General features: G+C 40.9%; 1 protein-coding gene across 1 annotated transcript in view; it reads left to right on the forward strand.

The window, feature by feature from the left end:
* The first annotated feature begins 2,421 nt into the window (after positions 1-2,421).
* The window catches only part of TGFBRAP1 (transforming growth factor beta receptor associated protein 1), a 60,286-nt gene continuing 39,509 nt past the window's right edge, over positions 2,422-23,198 (forward strand). The window contains exon 1 of the mRNA XM_028515590.2: positions 2,422-2,573. The gene's annotated coding sequence lies outside the window, so the exon portion shown is untranslated. The remainder of the gene's footprint in view (positions 2,574-23,198) is intronic.

Below are 23,198 nucleotides of genomic sequence, written 5' to 3' on the forward strand. Positions count from 1 at the left end.
CTTTGAGTTTTAAATAACTACCTTCAGTACTATAATAATGATTAATGATTATGTTTGTTATTGTAATTTCTCATTCCTTTTACAATCTGTCCATAAAGATGCATTTACATGCTTAAACTACCTACTGGCTTTCTTGTAAAGCCTATATCAGGACACTTGTTTAATGAGCTGCTTCAGTGTCTTACACCTCTGTGTTCTCAGCACCTAGCATAGTGCCTGTACACAGTGTAAGAACAGTAAGTGTGTGATGAATGAATATCACTAAACCTTTCCAGGTCCTCAGGCACTTCCTAACTGACCTCTCCTGTCATTAGACCTCAGGAGCATATTATATTTTACCTTAGGATATGGTTAGGAGGGTATTTCTTCTAACATATCCCACTAAATCAGTGATTCTCAAAACTCAGTGAGTATTAGAGTCATCTGGACAGCTTGTAAAAAACATTGTGCTGGGTTCCACCCCTCCTCACCCCCAAGTTCCTGACTCAGTAGGTTTGGATAGGAGCACAGGAATTTGCATTTGTAACAACTTCCAAGGTGATTTTGGTACTGCCCATTACTGATCATACTTTACAAATCTTTGAACTAAATTAAGTGGCTCAAGGACAGGGGCAGTGTGCTCATTTCAGTATACCCAGCAACCTCAGCCATAGCACCTGGCACATAGGAGCTGCTCAAGAAATAGTTGATTGAAGAACAGTTGAAAAGTTTATTCTACTGAATCTAGATTACAAGTATATGAATATGTGTATATATTATTAAATGAGCTAAAGCATATAAAAACTCTTAAAACATGGCTTCTAGTAAGCCATGTTTGCTAAAAAAATCATAAATGTAACCTTATTTGCTTAATCTCATATTCTAAACTGACATCCAAGCTAGATGTGTATTTTTAACAAGAGAGTTTATAGAGTAACCAAATCTTAGCATAAAAGACTCTTTTAAAGATAGCCTAATTTATTAATTTTGAGTATCAGGAATTTTAAATATTGGTTAAGTGTTTCCTTTGTGCAGATAGACACAACAAAACTTGATAGACACACTCATCCTTAAGAGCTTACAGCCAGTGAGGAACCTTAAATGTATGTGTGAGGAGATTATGTTTTGAGAGTAGATGGCAACTATTAAAAGCATTCAGTTGTCTCTGTTCAACTCTTAATCTTAAATAACCTACTAGAACACATCTTTTTCACATTCTATAAAATACTCAATGTGTTTAGTATGGACCCAAGGGATATTTAATAAATATCAATGAAAGAAGTTAATTAAACATTCCTTTGAAAAAACATGACTGATATTTCTTCTCAAGTGTAATCACTTGAAACAACATGAGGAATTTAGAATTAGCCCTGATGCAGATATTTTCCAAGTATGGAATAATTGTTTATATATAGGTTCCTGTCGTACGTTAAATAGACTTCTCAGATAGTTCCAGGAAGAAGAGATGTTTCCAGAAGGGACAGTGTACACATGTGGAGCTTGCCATTTTAAGAATTCTATGGTAAAGCCTTTCATAAAGGAAATAATTATTTCTGAATTATCTTTTTTCCTCTTTTTTTGTTAATACACACTTTTAAGACAGAACACAAATGTTCCATAAACTATTCAATCAATAGAACTTGATTTTATATATATTTGTGTTTTGAATTCTGGGTTCTTATCTTGCTCTGTTCTTACTACCATGGAATTTGGGATAAGCCATTCACTTCTTTTTGCCTCAGTCAACTCATCTATGAAATGGAGAGATTAATAGCACTTACTGCATAAGGAGCTAGGGAGGCTTAAATGACATCATTGCTATAAGCCCTTTAGCTCGGGGTCTGGCAGTCGGTAGGTGTTACCTCTGTAACGAGTGTGGTGGATTTTAAGCCCCGACCAGTCAGCGATTAGCTGCTTAACACTACATTTCAGTACTACATTAAGTACTACCAGCGAGTTAGCATCTCAAGCTGAATGAGAGGCAGAGTAGTTAAGATTTTCCCAGGGTTGGTCGGTTGGTCGGTAGTTGGTTCATTCATTCTTTCAGCAAGTATTTCCCTGGTGCCTACACTATGTCTAGATTGTTTTGGTGTTAGAAGTAAGAGTAGTGAGCAAATCAGACATAGCGCATGTTTTCATGAAGCTGTACCTTGCCGGTGGGGAAGGAAAAAAATACATTAAGCCGTCATCACTAACACTTCTTGAACACCTACTCTGTGCCAGTTTTCTCGGTAATTTACAGCAATACACTCATTTACCCCCCACAACTGCCCCACTAGGCCTGCACCGTTGTGACCCCTTAGGAAGAAACGGAGGCCTAGAGGGGGGCCCTATTGGTCGCTGAGCTGGGAACGGAATTTGTTAAATCCCAGGGGCACCCGGGAGGTGGCGGGAGCCCCGGACGACGGCGCAGGGACCTTCGGGCTCCCGCCCTCCCGGCGCAGGGCGGTCGCCCCACGCCCCACGTGACGGGAAGCAGCGGCAGCGGCTCGGCCGGACCAGCCCTAGAGCCTCGGCCGGGAGCTGGTGGCCAGCGGCGCTGGGCCCAGGCTGCAGGGCCAGCGTGACGGCAGAGGCCAACGGACGCTGCGCGGGTCAGTGAGGAGGGTGGCGGGCTGCCAGTTGTGGGGGCGCTACCAAGAGTGCACAGAAAGGGGCTGGAGGTTGGGGACCGGTGGGGTAGAGGGCGGGCGAGTATAGGTGCCTGGGGGATTGTGAGTGGGCCGGTGTGTGTGCGCGGGCAAGAATGCGTGGGGGTCAAGTGCCTGTCAAATGCGGGACAGGTGTGCAAGTGTGGGGGTCCGGGTGCACAAGTGTGCACTTGTGTGGGCAGATGTGTCCGAGTGTGGGGTCTGGGTGTGGATGTTTTGACGTGTGAGGAGGGAGTGGGTGTGTGTTTGGGGAAGATTTGAGAACTAACCCTTGTTTGGGGGTAGGCTGTTGGTTTTTCTGGAGGTTGGAGCCGGACAGGAATATGCCCCTGCGCCCCTTATTCTTCCACCCCTTGTATGGTCCTGTTTTATCTCTGTAATTGATGTTTCCTGAAGCTCTTGGGATTTCAGAGCTCAAATTCTGGGTCACGTTCAGGCCCGACTTGTTGCCCTGAACCTGGATACTGGGCAGGGTGTGTTGGGGAGGAGGGGCAGAGCTCTCGCCCCTACTCCCTGGAAGCTGCCTCCCCCTTGCGATTTGCCCTTTCATTGGCCTAGAGGTGCAGGTGGAAGTTGTGTTTTCATCTTGCCTCCCTGTTTGTAAAATGGGGATGACTCTAAAGACAGAAGCTGTCCTTCCGGTTGTCTGAGCTGTCATTATTTCTGCTCTCATGGGCTTTTGGGTGATCCTCAAAAGGTCTGCAGGCCACTCTGGGGGCCCTTCCTGGCTGCTGGAAATAGGGGTTCACACAGTGCTTCTTAATGAGAATGACTGTATTGAGTGCTACGGTTTAATCCCTGATGAAGGCTGGTGGGCCAGCACCTGTCCTTCTGAGGGAAGGAGCTGCAGAAGTGATCGTAGTGAAAGGTTAAGGCACTGAGAGAAGTGTGCAAGGAGCGGGTCCTCTGCAGTGTGAACTGACTTACCTGGAGTCAGAACTCAGGACATGGAGGGGCCTGTGGGTGCCCACTACTTCTGTGCCCTCCTCATGGACTTGATTCTCCCTGTTGGTCAGCCAGAAGATTCCAGCACTATGGTCAGCTAGGAAGGAACATCTGGCCAGCTGCTTCCTTTTTCCTTCTATTTCTGCCTGCCTCAGCAGTCACTAGAGTAGCCTCTTTGGTGTGTGGCACTAGAAATAGCCTTGACGGGACTCACTGGGAGCCTGTCTACAGCTAACCCTTCCCAGGCTCCAGGGTATCTGCTCCATGGTGGTGGTGAGCACAGAGATGTGGGTTCCAGCCCTAACCCTGCCAGTAGACTTTGCAGAAGGGGAAATCTGATTTTAAATTCCCCCACAACTTAACTATAGTTGTCCCCACAGATACCAAAATCTTTGGTATTAAGTCCCTTATATAAAATGGCACAAACTATGCATATAGTTGGCCCTCTGAATCTGTGGATTCCCAACAGCAGATTAAAAATATTGTTTTCAACCATATATTTATTTTTAAAGAATTCATGTATTAGTGGATCCACACAGTGCTAACCTGTACTGTTCAAGAGTCAGCTGGAATTGTTAACCCAATGAATGCTTTATTCTGGAGTTAGATTCCTTGTGGGTCTTGATCTCAATTTGCTGTGCATGTCAGAGTATATGCATTTTGCAAAGAAATCGGGTGGTACCCCTTGCCTTTCTCCTCCACTGTCTGCCTCTGGCAGCTGTCATCCTGTCAGCAGGACTGTGTACACCACTGCAGGCTCCCAGGCTGCTTCAGCCTCTGCCTGACACTCCAATCACAGGGATTTGTAAGGGTCCATTCTCACATTAAACAGGTCCAGCTGCTGTTTTAAAAAATGCTAAGTTTTCTAGACCTGATTTGCAACTAGCATTTCTGTTCAGAAAAAAATAAAGTTGTTATTATTGCTCACTCCTTCATGCTAATATTAAACATTTGTGATCCTTTAAGAAAACTCTAGGAAATTCTACCTAATGAGATATGCATCTTCATCTTGGACTGAATCCAGTGCTCATTAGAAATACATTAATCATTTGTGATGACCAGGTGTTTGGATCCTGCTGAATATTTTAGCCCATACTTTACAACTCATCTCTTCTGTGGCAAACCTGACCCATTTTTCTTTATTAAAAAATACTTAACTACTGGCTCTGGCTGATGTAGCTCAGTGGATTGAGCGCAGACCTGTGAACCAAAGCATCACCAGTTTGATTCCCAGTCAGGGAACATGCCTGGGTTGTAGGCCATATTCCCAGTATGGGGTGTGCTAGAGGCAACCACACATTGATGTTTCACTCCCTCTCTTTCTCCCTCCCTTCCCCATCTCTCTAAAATAAATAAGTAAAATCTTTAAAAATAAAAAAATACTTAACTACTAAATATGAATGTAGCAGTAACAAGTTAATGTGAGGCCACCCCAAAGGAGGCTGAGTGCTTTGTGGGAAACAGGAGCCATTGCCTTTTCCATCCCCCACTTTTCCCAGCCAGGCATGCTACCTTTGCTTTCCACTTTCCCAAGCTCCAAGGGCCCTTCTTTTCCTTCTGTAACTTGTTTCCAGAGCCTACACAGCCCAACTGGTTCATTTCTACTACATCTGTAACTTTCTAAATAAACTTTCTCTTATAATTTGAAAAAAACAAAAATAAATTAAAAATGAAAAACAATATATGTAACAGAGAATAATTGCCCAACATCCAGGAGGCACTGGATGATTCTTTGTGGCTGTTTGAAAGTCCAGTATTGAGGAAAATGTTAGGAAAAAAATGTTCTAGAGACCCATATTCCCATTCTACTCCTTCCCCTTCGTCCTCCCCCAAGCCCCTTATTCAGTTATAACTGTTGATGTTCCTATTATAGGGTGTATATAATATATACATAAATATACACACACTATATGTGCATACATATGATATGTATATGTATGTGGTGTGTATAAATGGTATGTATGTGTATATAAATATTTACTTAGGTATGAGTTATGTGTATTTACATATATATTTAAATAAAGCAGATGTCTCGAGAACTTAGAGAAGAACCTGGGGCCAGCAGGAGGTAGGCTCTGTGAGGACAGCTTTTGCCACATAAATATGTGTCCTGTTTTGATAAGATTACTAGGTTAGTGGAGACATGTGAAAGCATATTATTCTGCATCTGAAACTTAGCAAGGCAGTGCTGACGCCAATCCCCTGTACTTGTGACAAAAGCTGTCCAGGCGGCAGAGGGCAGGGATAAGCCATTCTAGTGCAGAAAAATCTAAGGGGACAGGGTGGGGGAGGATGATAGGATGTCTGCTCTAGACTCATGATTGGAAGGCTAGGGCCCTGCTGAGAACAAAGGTCCCTTAGCAGGAATTATAGCAGGATGGTCATCTGTAGGCCCCATACCACAGTGGCCTCATGTTTATAGATGTCACGTTTCTTCAGGAGGACTGAATTCTAAGAGAGCATCTGAAATCACATTTGACCTCTTCAGTCAATAGAGTGGAAAGAATATGGCTTTGGAGTCAGAAACAGACACTGGGGTTGAAGACCCTGTTTCGTCACCTGGTAGCTATGTAACCTTGAGCAAATCACCAGAAGTCTACATGTTCATAATAATATCCACCTCTTAGAGTAATGTGAGAATGAAATGATTTCATTTATATCAAGTAACTTGGTATCCGACCAAACCCAGTGATTAGCCATCAGGACACTGGCCAGGGCGCAGTCAGATGGTGCCTGTCCTTTGTGTAGTGTTGGAGCAACAGGAGTTGGGCAGCAGCTGGCTCATTGGTTAAGGTGTGTGCTCTTGAGGCAATCTGCCTGGGTTGGGATCTCAGCTCTTCATGGTCACTCAACATTTCAAAACCTCCATTTCCTCCCCGGCAGATGAAATAATGATAGTACTTGGCCTTATAGGCTTGTGAGTGTGAAGAGAACATTTAATACAGAGTCTGGCATGTAATGAGCCTCCCAGAAGTCTTAGCTCCCCTACAATAGTGTTATCACTACCCGTCCTTCAGAGGAACTGGGAAGCATGTGTCCCAGCCCCAATTCCTACTTTACAAGGAGGTGACAGGCCCAGAGCTCTAAGTGACTCGCCTAAGATCAGAACAGTTGGCCAAGCCGCTGGAGCTCTGGATCCCCAGATTAATATGAGAATGTCTGCATTGCACGCTGCCTGCTTTATCACTGCATGGCCCAACTTAGCTCTAGGGCCTTGAACCTTACACAGAGGGAGAACATTTAGAAGGCCTCATCCTAGCTGATTGCCTGAAGCCCTACTGCTCTCCATTAGAGCATCTCACTTGTCTGCTTCTCCTGAACTCACAGTATATCAGATTTTGGATTCAGTAGCAGTCAGCTCACATTCACCCCAATCCAATCTGAATTCCTCTACGAGAGATATTTCAAATGAGCCAGAGTCCCAAAGTCTCTTCTTTGAAAGGCATCATCAGGAGAAAAAACAATATGTAGGTATTATTCGTACCTGTAATTTTAAGTTAGGACACCAAGTTTAGAAAACACACCCCAAAATTAACTGAATAAAAAAGATTATGACATTGCTTCTGTGGCCTGAGGTACGTGGGGGTGTTCTGCTGGAGGGCTGGTCATTGCCTGTCCCATTGTCTCCTTTCTGGTCACTGACACTCAGGTCGCTCTGGCTGCCCCCTTTCCTGCTAGAAAAGGAGATGCTCAGCTCTCTTTTCTTTTTCTTGATTACTCCCAGGTAAGGAGATAAAAACTATGGTTACTATGAACTATAATTACACTTACCTTTTTATTTTAGCTTTCTGTTTTGAAGTAAATTTGGGCTTGCTTAAGAGTTGAAAAATAGTCCACATATTTTTGTACTCTTTCTAGTAGCTCATATACACTCAGCTTTCCCTTTTGTTAACATCTTGTCTGGCCATAGTATAGTGATCAAAACTAATAAGTTAACATCAATGTTAGTAGCCAACCTGCAGACTTTATTTGATTTCACCAGTTATTCCACTAATGTCTTTTCCATTTCATGATCCTGTTTCTGGTTGGTTTCATTGTCATGTCTCCTTGGTTAGTACTCTTGGAAGAGGGTCAGGGATTTTGTAGAATGCCTCTCAGTTTGGGGTAGTCTGGCGATTTCTCATGATTATTAGGTAGTGGTGATATACTTTTTCCACGAATACCACAATGGTGACTTGACTCAATTACATTTGAATTTAATATTGTGCTGCATTCCATGTCACTCTGAAGCAACAGGAGCAATGGTCATGAAACTTCCCTGGATCTCCTAGGAAGGCAGGTTGCTGGTGCCCAAGCACCAGCAAGCAAGTTTCCCTGCACCCCTGGTGAGCCAGAACATACATGTCCTTTTGTTGCCCATCATGTTTCTCTTTTGTTTCTGTGTGCCCAGTCTCCCAATTACCCTGTGATGTTACCTTGAGGATTTAGAAGAGGTCTTTTTCTGAAGCAACTGCAGTTAAAGAATAAAAATGTTAAGCTTTCTTAACATACATACACAAATTTTGTTTGTGACCACTCAGTCTTTAAGTCCTATCATACCTCATCTGACTTAAGAGTGGTCAGTGAAATAATTCTTATTTTCTTTGATGTTGAGGTGATGTTGATTGTAGTTTTTTTTAATATATTTTATTGATTATGCTATTATAGTTGTCCCATTTTCCCCCCTTCACTCCCCTCCACCTTGTACACCCTCTCCCACCCATATCCCCCCCTTAGTCATGTCCATGTGGCATACTTATAAGTTCTTTAGCTTCTACATTTCCCATACTATTCTTACCCTCCCCCTATCTATTTTCAACCTACAATCTATGCTACTTATTCTCTGTACCTTTTCCCCCTCTCTCCTCCTCCCACTCCCCTGTTGCTAACCCTCCATGTGATCTCCATTTCTGTGGTTCTGTTCCTGTTCTAGTTGTTTGCTTAGTTTCTTTTGGTTTTGCTTTAGGTGTGGTTGTTAATAATTGTGAGTTTGCTGTCCTTCTACTATACATGCTTTTTCTTTATCTTCTTTTCTTAGATAAGTCCCTTTAACATTTCATAAAATAAGGGCTTGGTGATGATGAACTCCTTTAACTTGACCTTATCTGAGAAGCACTTTATCTGCCCTTCCATTCTAAATGAAAGCTTTGCTGGTTAGAGTAATCTGGGATATAGGTCCTTGTCTTTCATGACTTGGAATACTTCTTTCCAGCCCTTTCTTGCCTATAAGGTCTCTTTTGAGAAATCAGCCGACAGTCTGATGGGAACTCCTTTGTAGGTGACTGTCTCCTTATCTCTTGCTACTTCTAGGATTCTCTCCTTCATTTTTACCTTGGCTAATGTAATTATGATGTGCCTTGGTGTGTTTCTTTTTGGGTCCAATTTCTTTGGGGCTCTCTGAGCTTCCTGGATTTCCTGGAAGTCTGTTTCCTTTGCCAGAATGAGGAAGTTCTCTTTTATTATTTGTTCAAATACATGTTCAATCTGTTGCTCTTCCTCTTCTTTTTCTGGTACCCCTATAATTCAGATGTTGGAACGTTTAAAGATGCCCTGGAGGTTCCTAAGCTTCTCCTCATTTTTTTGAATTCTTATTTCTCCATTCTTTCCTGTTTGGTTGTTTTTTTCTTCCTTCTGGTCCACTCTATTGTTTTGAGTCCCAGTGTCCTTCCCATCACTATTGGTTCTCCATGCATCTTCCTTCATCTCTTTTATGGTAACCTGCATTTTTTCATGTAATTTGTACCCAAAATCAACCAATTCTGTGAACTTTCCTGATCACCAGTGGTTTGAATTGTGCATCTGATAGATTGGCTATCTCTTGGTCGCTCAAAGGATGAGTCCTGGGGCATTGATTTGTTCTTCTGTTTGAGACATGTCTGTCTGTCTCTTTTTTTTCTTTTTTTTTTTTTTTTGGTCTGGTTGCTCCTGTTACAGTGAGGGGTGGAGCCTTAGGTGTTCACCGGGGCTGGGCACCCCAGTCGCTAGATTGTGATGTTGTATGTGGGGGCAGGGGGCAGGGGGCGGGAGGGAACAATGGCGGTTGTTCTTTTCTCCTGGGACCTCAGTCCCTTCTCTGGGATCCTGGGTTGCGAGCTCTGCCCTGGTCCACAATCGCCACCTCACTGGGTCTGCCAGCTGCCACTTGCCTACTCAGGGTCCACCCGCTGCGATCTTGTGTGCCCCAGGTACCTTACGTGCTCCCGGTTGCCTTATGCGCCCAGTTCTCCCAGTTCTCCGAGCACCACAACCCGTGCCCGGCCGCTCCTCTCCGCCCCTCCTACTGGTCTGGATGAATGGGTCTACTTCAACTTCTTGGCTGTCCAACTTCCATTCAAATAAATTCTCTGTTAGTTCTGGGTGTTATTCTGCCTCTAAATTGTTGTTGTTCTAATCTTGGTTGTGCGTGGAGGTACGGTGCGTCCACCTATGCCTCCATCTTGCTGGAAGTCGATTGCAGTTAGAGTCAATTTATATCCTAAGAAGAGAGCTAATTGGCCCACAAAGGTATTAAAATTCATCTTCTAGGTGCTAACTAAAGTTTTGAGACACTGATGTGGTTTTACTAAGTGTGTTATTTCTACAGACTGTGAAGTTGATTAATCAGAGCGCCAATGGAGTTACCCATAGGAATTGGAGGTGTTTAGCTGTTTGTTTTTAGTAGAGGATTTCAATTAACATTTATTCTGCTAATTTAGGATGAAGAGGACATCTGAAGGTAGCTTGTAGTGGAAGAACTTTTGCTGTTCATTCAGTCAGAAATGTAGGAGAGGCCAAAGGAAAAAATATGTCCACTCATACCTACATCTTCTGTTCCATATGTATGACAGCATGGCCAGGAGAGGAAAGATGAGCATAGGGATGGGCTGGTACCAGGGAGGAGGTTAGTTCTCAGTGCCACAGGGATGTGAACACAGAGGCTGGACACTGGGTAGCATGTCCCTTAGTAACTGCCCATACCACTTATGCTTTATTAATTAGCAAGCTGACCTGAGCCAGACCAATGCCAGTACATGCCTCCACCCAAATGAGTCTACCACCAGACTTTTCTGAGCTAGCTCAATCCAGACATTAGGTCAGTCTCCATCACTGAGACCATTTGGAAACTGGGTATAAATGGGTAAAACTGCGCTGATTCCTATTTTTGGTTATTATGACTAAGGCTGTTCTGCACATTCTTGTACATATCTTTTTGTGGATATTGGTATATATTCAAGAGAAATGGAAATGTGAAATATGGACTTGTGGGGTAACAGGATAAATGCATGTTTAACTTCATAAAAAAGCAACAGACAGTGCCATTTTATACTTCCAACAAAGTATGAAATTCTCAAACTATGAGTCCTTCATCCTCATTAACATTTAGTGGTGTCAGTCTTTTTAATTGTAGTGATTCTAATAGTTGTGAAGTGGTGTATCATTGTGACTTTTTGTTTGTAGGAGTTTTTGTATATTCTGGATATGTGTGAGCCCTTTGCCATATATATTACTACAAATTTTTCTCCGAGTCTGGGGGTTGCCTGTTTGTTTCCATAATGGTGTCTTTCAATGGACACAAGTTTTTAGTTTCTATAAAATCCAATTTATCAATGTTTTCTTTTATGGTTAGTGCTTATTATATTCTAAGAAACATTTATATACACCAGGGTCTCAAAGATATTCTTCTATGTTTTCTTCTGGAGGCTTTATAGTTTTAGATTTTACTTTTAAAATAATTTGGTATGTCAAATTAATTATTGTGTTAATCCATGGTGTGAGGTAGGGATAATTAAGGTTAATTTTTTTCCTCATAAGATTATCCTGTTGCTCCAGCATCATTTATTGAAATGACTTTTCTTTCCCCATTGAAATGCATTGGTTCCTTTGTCAAGAATCAATTGAATATATCTATGGGTCTAATTTTGGACTTTCTCTTCTGTTCTATTGATCTATTTGTTTTTCCATGATGTCTTAATTACACCAATTTTATAGCAGTTTCTAAAACCAATTAATGTAGGTCTTTCAGCTTTGTTCTTCATTTTCAAGATTGTTTTGACTATTCCAGGGAGTCGTGTGCCACTTAATGATTGGAATACCTGTACATCTTATGAAATGCAATGTTCTGTGATCTCATTATCATGTGAACATAATAGGGTGTACTTACACGAACCTAGATGGTACAGCCTACTATACACCTAGGCTAGGTGGTACACACATTACTCCTAGACTACACACCCATACAGCAGTTAGTGTACCAAACACTACAAGATCAAATCAAGCATAAGAGAATAGGATGCAGTCAAGAGATGCAGTAATTGTGAGATCTGTGAGGCTGCTGCCAACGTAACATGGCATGCTGTTTTACAGAAAACTTTTTTAAATAAGTAGAAAGAGTATACTCTAAGATAATTGTTAAAAGTATAGTAAATATATAAACCATAACATGACTATTTATTACTATCAAGAATTATGTATTGGATATACTGTCCTTTTATATGACCGGCAGTGCAGTATGGTTGTTGACATCAGCATCCCCACAAACGTGGGAGTGATGTGTTGTACTCAGGTATTGAGATGGCTGCCAAATCACTAGGCACTAGGAAATTTTCAGTGCCATTATGATCTTATGGGGCCAGCATCGTACATGAGGCTTGTTGATCAAAATGTTATGTGATGCATGATGGTACTTTGATTTGCATTTAAATTTTAAAGTCAACTTGTTGTTTTCTACAGAAGCATGTGCTCGGGTTGTAGTGTAGGTCTTCTTTAATATATAACAAGATTTTTTTATTTTCTTCATAAATATCTTTGACACCTTTGTTAAATAATTTCTTCATACCTAACTTTTCACGCTAGTGTAAATGTGTTTTGTTAAGACTAAAGTTTCTAATTGGTCTATGTAAAAATGCAGATTAGATTTGTGAACCAATAGTTGTTGGCACCAATTCAATGCCAACAGAAATGCCCAATTTGGAATGCAGTGAAGAAGGAAATTTTACTTGGTGCAAACTGCTCAACTGTGATACCGTACAGTTGTAGGAAAGCTTTCATAATAGTGTTACAGCTCAATTATGAAGCAGCACAGTGTGACTGCAAGGCTGCCCTGGGACTAGGCTGTCTCCTTTCCAGCTAGATAATTCTGCTCTGCTCTGCTTCAGTGAGACATCCTCAGTGTTTTATCTTGGGTGTTTCAGCTCCAGCCAAGGAACACAGGTGGAAAAGGAACATTCACTGTCCTGGCCAGAGGCAAGCTGACTTAGATAGACAGAAGTCCTAGCTCCTGGTTCCTGAGGGGGGTCTGTCCTCATGCAAATGAGGATTTCAAATCTCCACAGTTTGGTCCAAAAAACACTGTCCTGATTGGTCAGGATGGAGCCTCTCTGATTAGTTAGTGGAGATGGTGATGGGGATATGGAAAGCTTCAATCCTATTGGTTTAAACGCTATTCCAAGAACTTCTTTATAAGGGCTGGCTCACTTGGCAGGAACACAGGACAGGTAGTCAGTTCAGTGTGGGAGGCAAGTAGTTCAGCACAGGCTTCTCCCTGAAGTGTGGTTTGTGTGAGAGGTCTCTGTATAGAAATGGTTGCTAGGCTCTGTTTTTGTTGTTTTTCATTTGAGCCTAGTTAGCCACCAGAAGCCCTTCTTAATAGGTATCGTCTTTCTCAGGGTCCACACTTTGGTATAATGATCTTATAAATTAAACAAAAGTTCTAAACTTTGAAAATGATGATAGATTATTTGTGAATTTCTGTGAAAACAGTAATAGCATCCGTAAATAATTATAGTTTTATGTCCTGTTTTCAATTATTCATAATTGATCTTTTTCAATTGGCAAAGTCTCCCAGGACAATGTTGGGTAGAGAATGGAGTATAACTAGTTTGCTAGGGCTGCCATAACAAAGTGCCATAAACTGGGTGGCTGAAACAACATAGATTTATTGTCTCACAGTTCTGGAGTGTAGAGGTCTGAGGTCAGGGTGATGACAGTGTTGGTTCCTTCTGAGGGAGAATCTGTTCCAGGCCTCTCCCCTAGCTTCTGGTAGCCTCAGGCATTCTTGGGTTGTAGATAGCCATCTTCTTCCTGTGTCTTCTCTTGATTTTCCTCTACCTGTGTCTGTCTCTGTCAATATTTCCCCTTTTTATAAGGACACCAGTCACATTCGCTTAGGGCCCACCCTAATGACCTCATCTTAACTTGATTATCTGCAAGGACCCTATTGCCACAAAAGGTCATATTCACAGGTTCTGGAAGTTAGGACTTCATATTTGGGGTAACATAATTTAACCCATAACAGATAATAGTCTTATTCTTTGTTTTATGTTTTTCCCTTTTGATTTGTAAACATGGTGCATAAGTATGTGTGTGTATATATGCAGTGTGCTAATATTTAATACTTTTGAATATGAGTAAGGATATCGATGATTTCTTTTTTCCTATATCCTTACCTGGTTTGGATATCAAAGTTATACTTTATACTGGCTTTATAAAATGAAGTGGGATATGTACCCTCATTTAAATCTGCTCTCTCAGGCTTGACTAGGTGCCATGGAAATAAGTAGAGCCCCTAGAAGCCTATATAGCTGTTACAAAAAACACAGAAAAATGCCTTGAGTGATGTGGCTCAATTTGGTTGGCATCATCCTGCTAAGTGAAAGGTTGCTGGTTCAATTCCCAGTCGGGTCACTTGCCTGGGTTGCAGGTTTGGTCCCAGTCGAGGCAAGTTTCTCTCTCAAATCCATGTTTCTCACCTTTTCTTTCTCCCTCCTTTCCCCTCTCTCTAGAAATAAGTAAATAAAATATATTTTTAAAAGATTACAAAAAACATTTTTTAACCTTATGGGTAATATCAAAATCTCTGCTGTACAGCTTCATGTGTAGCCAAAAGAATGAAATTGTTGTTTTTGAGGTGAATGTTAGAAAACCTGAAAAGCCTCAGGAAGGTGCCAAAGTAACAAGTTCTTTTAACAGTGGCTACAGGTGTTAACTAAAAGGTGATGTTTCTGTGTACATCTGTAGAAGAAAATTAGTATTTTTATATTAGCATTTTCAAAGACACTTACTTCGATTCTAATTATCACTAGTGGCTGTGTGTATAATCTTAATTTGATAAGAAACTAATTACTAATATTTTAATTGTGGCCCTTAGCACATATTGCTTTATACGGTGACTTGATTATTTTCCTAGTTCTATGTCCTTAATGAGATTGGAAGACTGTTGGGATATGGAAGTGTCTTGCAATTGCTTTGTTTTTGTTTTGTATACTTAGAGTTGCTTGTTGCACACATAGTTATTTTTTAAAACTATTGTCCACAAGCATACTAATATTTTTCAATCTCTTTCCCTAACTAGGTATGTATTTTGCAACTTTAGGAAATTATTAAAATGTTGATCTTTTAATTATAACTATGCTTTAAAGGTAACATTCTAACAAAAAGTCACAGTACTTTAAATTTTAGGTCAACTTAAAATCACACAATAAAGTGTGAAATGTATACACCTTAGAGAAATTTTTAATTTTATTACCATGTTAAAACCTCTCTGAATTCACACCCTAGTAAATTGGACTTAATAATGGAGGGAGGTATGGCCTAAAGTGTATCTTTTTATGATTCACATTTAAGTAAATTTATCATGTGAACTAGATCTTGGAGAAAATTTTTCTGCTGCTTAACTGAATAAATCAGTTTTTTAAGTACCAGAATGTTACTTTGTCAGCTTTCAGTTATGTCTGTGTGATTCTGTTTTAGCAACTGTGAAATTCATAATACAGTATTGTGGATAATCACTGTGCTGTGCATTAGCTCTCCAGGGATGCTTTTATCTACTAGTTCCAAGTTTGTGCCCTTAAACAGCACTTCCCCAGTTCCCACACCTCAGCTCCCCCTAACCACCATATGTATGGCAGCATCTCTATCCATTCATCTGTTGATAGGCACTCAGGTCGTTTTCATGTTTTGGCTCTTATGAATAATGCTGCAATGAACAAGAGAGTGCACATATCTCTTTGAACTCCTATTTTAATCTTTGGATTTTTACCCAGAATTGGAATGCTGTATTATATAGTAGTTCTATTTTTAATTTTTTGAGGAACTTCCACTTTGTTTTCCACAGTGACTGCACCAGTTTACATTCCCGCCAGTAGTGCACCAAGGGCTCCTATGTCTCCACAGACTCGTCAACACTTGTCTCTTGTCTTCTTAATGACAGCCATTGTAACAGGTGTTTTCATTTGTATTTCCCTAATAAGTACTAATGTTGAACACCTTTTCATGTATCTATTGGCTATTTGGATGTCTTTTTTGAAAAAATGTCTTCCGTTTAGTTTCTCTGCCCACTTTTATTGGATTGCTTGGTTTTTGTTATTAATTTGTATGACTCTTTTATATATTTTGGACACTAATCCCTTATCTGATGCACAGTTTGCAGATATTTTCTCCCATTCCATAGGTTGCCTTTCATTTTGTTGATTTGTTTCTTTTGTTGCACAGAGATTTTTATTTTTATTATTCACTCATTTTTAAAAAATGTATTGATTATACTATTATAGTTGTCTCATTTTCCCCCCTTTATTCCCCTCTGCCCAGCATACCCCGTCCCACCCGCATTCCCCCCTTTAGTTCATGTCCATGGGTCCTACGTGTAAGTTCTTTGGCTTCTACATTTCCCATACTATTCTTGCCTTCCCCCTGTCTATTTTCTACCTACCATCTATGCTTCTTATTCCCTGCATCTTTTCCACCTCTCTCCCCTTCCACTCCCCTGTTGCTAACCCTTCATGTGATCTCCATTTCTGTGGTTCTGTTCCTGTTCTAGTTGATTACTTAGTTTGTTTTTGTTTTTAGGTTCACTTGTTGATAGTTGTGAGTTTGTTTTCATTTTCTTGTTCATAATTTTGATCATCTTCTTTTTCTTTGATAGGTCCCCTTAACATTTCATAAAATAAGGGCTGGGTGATGATGAACTCCTTTAACTTGACCTTATCTGGGAAGCACTTTATCTGTCCTTGCATTCTAAATGATAGCTTTGCTGGATAGAGTAATCTTGGATGTAGGTCATTGCCTTTCATGACTTGGAATACTTCTTTCCAGTCTTTTCTTGCCTGCAAGGTCTCTTTTGAGAAATCAGCCGACAGTCTTATGGGCACTTTTTTGTAGGTAACTTGTCTCCTTATCTCTTGCTGCTTCTAGGATTCTCTCCTTAATTTTAATCTTGGGTAACTTAATGATGATGTGTCTTGGTGTGTTCCTCCTTGGGTCCAACTTCTTTGGGACTCTCTGCGCTCCCTGGACTTCCTGGAAGTCTATTTCCTTTGCCAGAATGGGGAAGTTCTCCTTCATTATTTGTTCAAATAAGTTTTCCACTGGTTGCTCTTCCCCTTCTCCTTCTGGTACTCCCTATGATTTGGATGTTGGAACGTTTAAAGTTGTCCTTGAGGTTCCTATGCCTCTCCTCATATTTTTGAATTCTTGTTTCTTCATTCTGCTCTGGTTGAATGTTTCTTTCTTCCTTCTGGTCTACAACCTTGATTTGAGCTCTGGTTCCCTCCCATCACTGTTGGTTCCCTGTACATTTTTCTTTCTTTCCCTTAGCACAGCCTTTATTTGTTCTTCTAACTTGTGACCATACTCAATCAATTCCGTGAGCATCCTCATTACCTCATCACAGTGTTTTGAACTGTGCATCTGATAGGTTGGCTATCTCTTTGTCATTTAGTTGTATTTTTTTCTGGAGCTTTGATTTGTTCTTTCATTTGGCCCATTTTTTTTTTTTTTTTTGTCTCAGCCTTCTTGTTATGTAGTAAGGGGCAGAGCCTTAGGTGTTCACCAGGGTGGGGCAATCACGTCGCTGTATGTGGGGGAGGGGTCCAAGAGGGAACAATGGCGCTTGCTCCCCTGTCTGCCGGTTTTCAATCACTTCCCTGGCTACCCACGGTCAAATTGGGCTGTTCTGGTGCTGACTCCTGGGTAGTTGGGTTTGTGTACATTTTAGGACCCCATGGGTCTCTCCAACGAACTCTCCTATGAGACTGAGTTTCTCCCAGTGCTGCTTCAACCCCCACAGGTGTTTTCAGTCAGAGACTTTTAGGCTTTATTTCCCAGTACTAGAACCCTGGGTTGTGCAGCCTGTCTGTCTCCCCAGTTGTTCCTCCCAGTTTATCTGCATATGAATGTGGTACCACCCTGTCTGGCAGCCACTGCCTTGGCCAGCTGCTGCCTTGCCCGGTCCTCTAGTCGCTGCCTTGCAGGGAGTCCTCTCTGCCTGGCTGTCTGCCTCCACCCCTCCTACTGGTCTAGATGAATGTGTCTTCTTTAACTCCTTGGTTGTGGGACTTCCATACAGTTCTATTTTCTGTCAGTTCTGGTTGTTTTTTGTTTTTAAATTTGTTGTTGTCCTTCTTTTGGTTGTGTGAGGAAGAGTGTGTCTACCTATGCCTCCATCTTGGCGGGAAGTCCCCCTACAGAGCTTTTTAGTTTAATATAGTCCTGCTGGTTGATTTTTGCTTTTGTTGAATGTGTGAAGAATCATTACCCAGTCCAACATCAAGAGTTTTTTCCTTATGTTTTTTTCTTAGGAGTTGCATGGTATCAGGTCCTCTTGTTGATTTCTAATTTGCTACTACTGTGATAGCAAAGATACTTAGTATGACCTCGGTGTTTTTAAATTTGCTAACACTTGTGTTGCGTCCTGTCTCATAGTCTATCATGGAGCATGTTTTGTGTGCATTTGAGAAGAACGTGTATCTGCTCCTGGTGGATGAAATGTTTCATAAATGCTAAGTTCATTTGATTTAATGATGGTTCAACTCCACTGTTTTCTTTTGATTTTCTGTCTGGATGATGTATCCATTGTTGACAGTGGAGTACTAAAGTACTAAAGCACTATTGTATTATCTGTTTCTCCCTTCAGATTTGTTTGTATTTGCTTATTATATTTAATTCCTCCCAGTGTTGGGTGCTTATATATTTATGATTGTCATCTTGACAAATTTACCCATTTATCATTATATATTAACTTTTTTGTCTGTTGTTACTGATACAGGCTTAAAATCTGTTTTATCTGCTCTAAGTACAACTACCCCCACTTTCTTTTGGTTTTTGCTTATACGGAATATCTTTTTTCATCCCTTAATTTTGAGCCAATGTGTACCTTTAAAGCAGAAGTAAGTCTCTTGTAGGCAGCAACTAGTAGGGTCTTATTTTTTTTAATCTATTTAGCCACTCTGTGCCTTTTGATTGGTGAATTTATTCCATTTCCATTTAGGATTATTGATTTGTGATGTTTTCTAACATTATAATTCTAATATTACATATTTCTTATGTCAATATCTAATATTTGTGATGTTACTAATACCATCTTATTTTTTTCTGGTTGTTTTGTATTTTTATTGTTTCCTTTTCCTTCAGTTTCTGCCTACCTTTGTAAGTTGGTGATTTTCCATGGTGGTGTGTTCTCTCGAGTTTGGCTTTGTGGTACCACAAGGCTTATGTAAGACATGTCATATAGACAACTGCCTATTTTAAGCTGATAGCTATCCACCTTAGATCATCTAAAAAGCTTCATCCTTGAACTCTCCCTTTTATATTTTTGATGTCATCATTTACCTCTTTTTATATTGTGTATTTATCAACATATGAGTAGCTATAGTTATTTGAATTTTTTCTTTTGACTTTTATACACTATAGTTAAGTGGTTAGCACATCATTTTGTATGTTTACTTCTATCAGTGTTTCATGGTGCTGATTAGTATTTCTTGCATAGCAGGTCCGGTGGTGGTTTTGATCGTCTGGGAAAGTCCTTATTTCTCCTTTACATCTGAAGTGTAAGTTTGCCAGATAGAATATTCTTGGCTGGCAGTTTTTCTTTTTAATATGTCACCCCATTCTCTCTCTTGGCTGGTATGGATTCTGCTGAGAAATCTCTTGATAACCTAATGGGGTTGCTTTGTTTATAGGTTAGTGTCTCCTCCCCTGGCTACTTCTAGAATTTTTGTTTGTTTGTTTTTTTGACATTTTCTTACAATGCATCTTGGAGAAGGTCTTTTTGCATTGAGATAATAGGGCAATCTATTAGGTTTGTGAGCTTGAATATCTAGTTACCTTTCTGGATTTGGGAAATCATCAGCTAGTATTTCTTTAAATAAATTTTCTGCTCCCTTCTTCCTCTCTTCTCCTTCAGGAATCTCATTGATCATGTATGCTTTCTTTATTCTTTTCATTCTTTCTTTCTTGTTCTTCCCTGACCATGTTAGTTCTGAGTTCCTGTCGTCTAGCTCACTCTATCTTCCCGTTGCTCCACTGTCCATCAGATGCCCTCTATTGTATTTTTCATTACATTCTTTGACCTCTCCAGCTCCAGAATTTCTGTAGGGTTTTTTTTTTTTATGATTTCTATCTGTTTGGTTAAAAGTCTCATTTTCGTCATGTATTTTTATTGAGATTTTGCTGAATTGGCTTTCTCAGTTGTCTTGTAGCTCACTGAGTTTTTTCAAGACAGCAGCTTTGAATTCTTTATAGGCTGGATCACAAAGTCTATGCCTTTGTACTCAGTGGAGAATTATTTTCTTTTGGTGATGACATATTTTCTTGATTTTTTCATGTTCCTTCTAATTTTTCACTGCTGCTTTCACATTTGAAGTAGCAGACACCTCCTAAATCTTGTCTAGTTGGCTTCGATGGGGTATTCTGTTTGATGGTGTTGTCATCCAGTTTTCTCTCTCTATGAGTACATCTGCTCCATTCTTCCTGCTTCCCCTTGTGGTGGAATTCTTAAGCTTTTATGTCTTTGGTTCTTACAACTCACTGCTGACTCCTAGAAACCGCTCTTGTTTTCCAGCAGATGGTGCTGTAGCCTAAGTTTGTGGTTTCTCCCTCCGTTTTCTAGGTGAGTCCCTCTCTACCAGCTTTCTTTCTTGTTGTGCACATGAAAGTACACATGAGGGACTGGCTGAAGAGTCAGGGAAGCTGTGGGTTCTGTGCTCAGGCTCCAGGGGGTGCCTGCAGACCCAGTAGGGAGATCCCTGGGTGCAGTGCTCCCCAAGGCTTGAGGGTGTACTTCCTGCTGCATAGGATTCTTTTAACTCCCCTTGAAATTTTTATCTGCCTCTTTCCCAATTCTTCTTCCCCCCAGTCTTGGAGGTTCTGCCACAGTACCCTGGGCTCTGCTGGAAAGAAATAGGTTTCTCCAGCCTCATCCCACACAGCTGGGGTAGCCGGGCACTCACTCACCACTCTCCTTTTCCTTCATGGGAGAGGTTGCCACTGCAGTTTGGCTCAGTTCCTGTGCAGTCTCCCCAGGGGGTGCCGTGCTGGGGAAGCTTCTTTACCACTGCCTCTGCTGGGACCAAATCCATATTTTGTTTTGGGTTGTTTTGTTTTTTTCTCAGGAGCGTGCTGGAATCTTCCTGTGGAAAGTCTGGACTTCTGCAAATTCTCTCTCTTGTCTATATGGCTGCCCAGGTCAGCATTCTCTAGGTTTTTATCCTAACTGCAGCAAGAGGAGCCTGGGCAGGTTTGCTGGCCCCACTAAATCTGTGGGTAGTCCAAGTTCTTTCTGCCTGTTACTGGGTGTATAGGTGGGTGAGCCTCCAGCTGAGTCCCTTGGTGTGTGGTGTTAGATCCCACAACACCCACAAGAGTGCTTTTGTTTGTGGGTGGATGTCTAGTTTGTTGTTTAAAAGGGAGATAAAAAGGAATGTTTTACTCTGCTGTGATGCTGACATCATTTTCCTTCTGCTTTTATAAATTACTATTTACTCAATAAAGAAAGGTCCTTTATCTAAAGACCTATAGTAGGAAACTTATTTTTAGCAAGACTTAAGTAACTGATTACCAGATAATGAAACAATATTGCATATCTTTAAAAATATTATAGAATTATGACTTTTTAATAAATAGCTTTTCTTTTTTTAAGGATTTTATTTATTTACTTTTACAGAGAGGAGAAAGGAGGGAGAAAGAGAGGGTGAGAAGCATCAATGTGTGTGAGATACATCAATCAGTTGCCTCTTGCATGTACCCAGCTGGGGACCTGGCCCCCAACTCAGGCCTGTGCCTTGACTGGGAATTGAACCATCAACCTTTTGGTTCACAGGTTGGTGTTCAGTCCATTGAGCCACACTAGCCAGAGCATAAACAGCTTTTCTTACAATTCTCTCTTCTCCCTCTTTCCTTCTCTGCCCACCCCAGTATTCAGACTAAATCTGAGGTGTTTGATTCTTTCCGTCTCCAGCTAACCCTTGAACAACACAGGTTTGAACAACCCAGTTGACTGCATATTCAGTTGACCCACTCAGTTTACTTGACCCGTGCAGCTTCAAACCTGTGCTGTTCAAATTTGGGGATCTGCATGTGCAGAGGGCCAATTTAATTCATATGTGGATTTTCACCTATGCAGCAGGTGGGCACCACTAACCCCACGTTGTTTAAGGGTCAGCTGTATTCTTTGCTGCAAACATCTTTTGTTTCTCCTGTATGCTAAGGAAAGACATTAGAATTATGGACAATATACTTTTAAAAATTAAGTAGAGGAATCTCATCATGAGTGCTTGAAGCTTGTTTCTCTATTCCTTCTGCAAAGTGAGCAATATATTTCATATTTTAAATAGTGAAGTCACTCCATCTTGCCATTTTAGAAAACAGCTGTTATTGATCCATTAGTGAAGGAAGAACTATTTTGTATTACTTTGCTTTCACAGTTTTAGGATGTTTCAAAGATTACATTTAATTACCTGTGTTTAATTCATTAGCATTTAAATGGAAACATATCGTCTAGGTTGAGTTTTGGTGATTCTGTTTGGTCATGACAAATAGATGATTGTGTCAAAAGCCTATCCTTTCCCCAACCGTAGGCTTTCCTGGGGACCCTTGGGAGTTCCCACAGCCCCAGATAGATAGATGGACGTGGTTTCTTCTCTGTGAGGCCTTCTGAGCATCACTGCTTATGTTACCACCTCTTTTCCATAGCTCTGGGAAGATGAACCTGTGTAAATGAAGTGAATATAAAGGGGCACATGTGTGTGGTGTGTGAGCATGTATGTCTGGCTTATGTTTTCTTTTGTCAGCCAGAGGAGGTGCATAAAGATTACCTACAGCTCAGGGCAGAAGATAGCACTGTTCCATCTCTTGGTGCCCAGCTTGGGAAATAAAAATAGAGTAAACTGGGGGCTTGAGAGGGACGCATGATGATGAGATTTAAAAAAAAAACAAACTAGCTTTTATTGAGCTGACCTGATTAATCCTCAAAGAATCATATGAAGTAGGTGCCATCATTACTCTTATTTCACAGGTAAGGAAACAGGCAGGGAGAAGGCAAGTGAGCTTCCCAAGGTCACATTGTTACAGAACACAACAAGGGGGGCCTGGGATGATATACTATTATTGAAAGAAGGGCCCGGGTCCGTTATGTCCGCTGCCAGAGGAAAGACCTCTCTCAATGCCAGAGATTTGTGAAAAGGAAAGGAAACGTTTATTTAATGCTATACAAACTTAAAGTAGTGACCTAATGTCTTCACCAAAATCCCAAAGTCCCTAAAAACACCCACAAACAGACACAGTCCTTCCTTCCTTCCCCCTTTGCCCAGTCCAGAGTACTGTATCTCAGGGAAGGAAATACAAGTCCATGGCTTAGGTAGTCCTCTGGTTCTTCCCAGTTAGTACTCGATCTCG

Source organism: Phyllostomus discolor, chromosome 6 (genome assembly GCF_004126475.2).
Source record: "Phyllostomus discolor isolate MPI-MPIP mPhyDis1 chromosome 6, mPhyDis1.pri.v3, whole genome shotgun sequence".
Taxonomy (NCBI): domain Eukaryota; kingdom Metazoa; phylum Chordata; class Mammalia; order Chiroptera; family Phyllostomidae; genus Phyllostomus; species Phyllostomus discolor.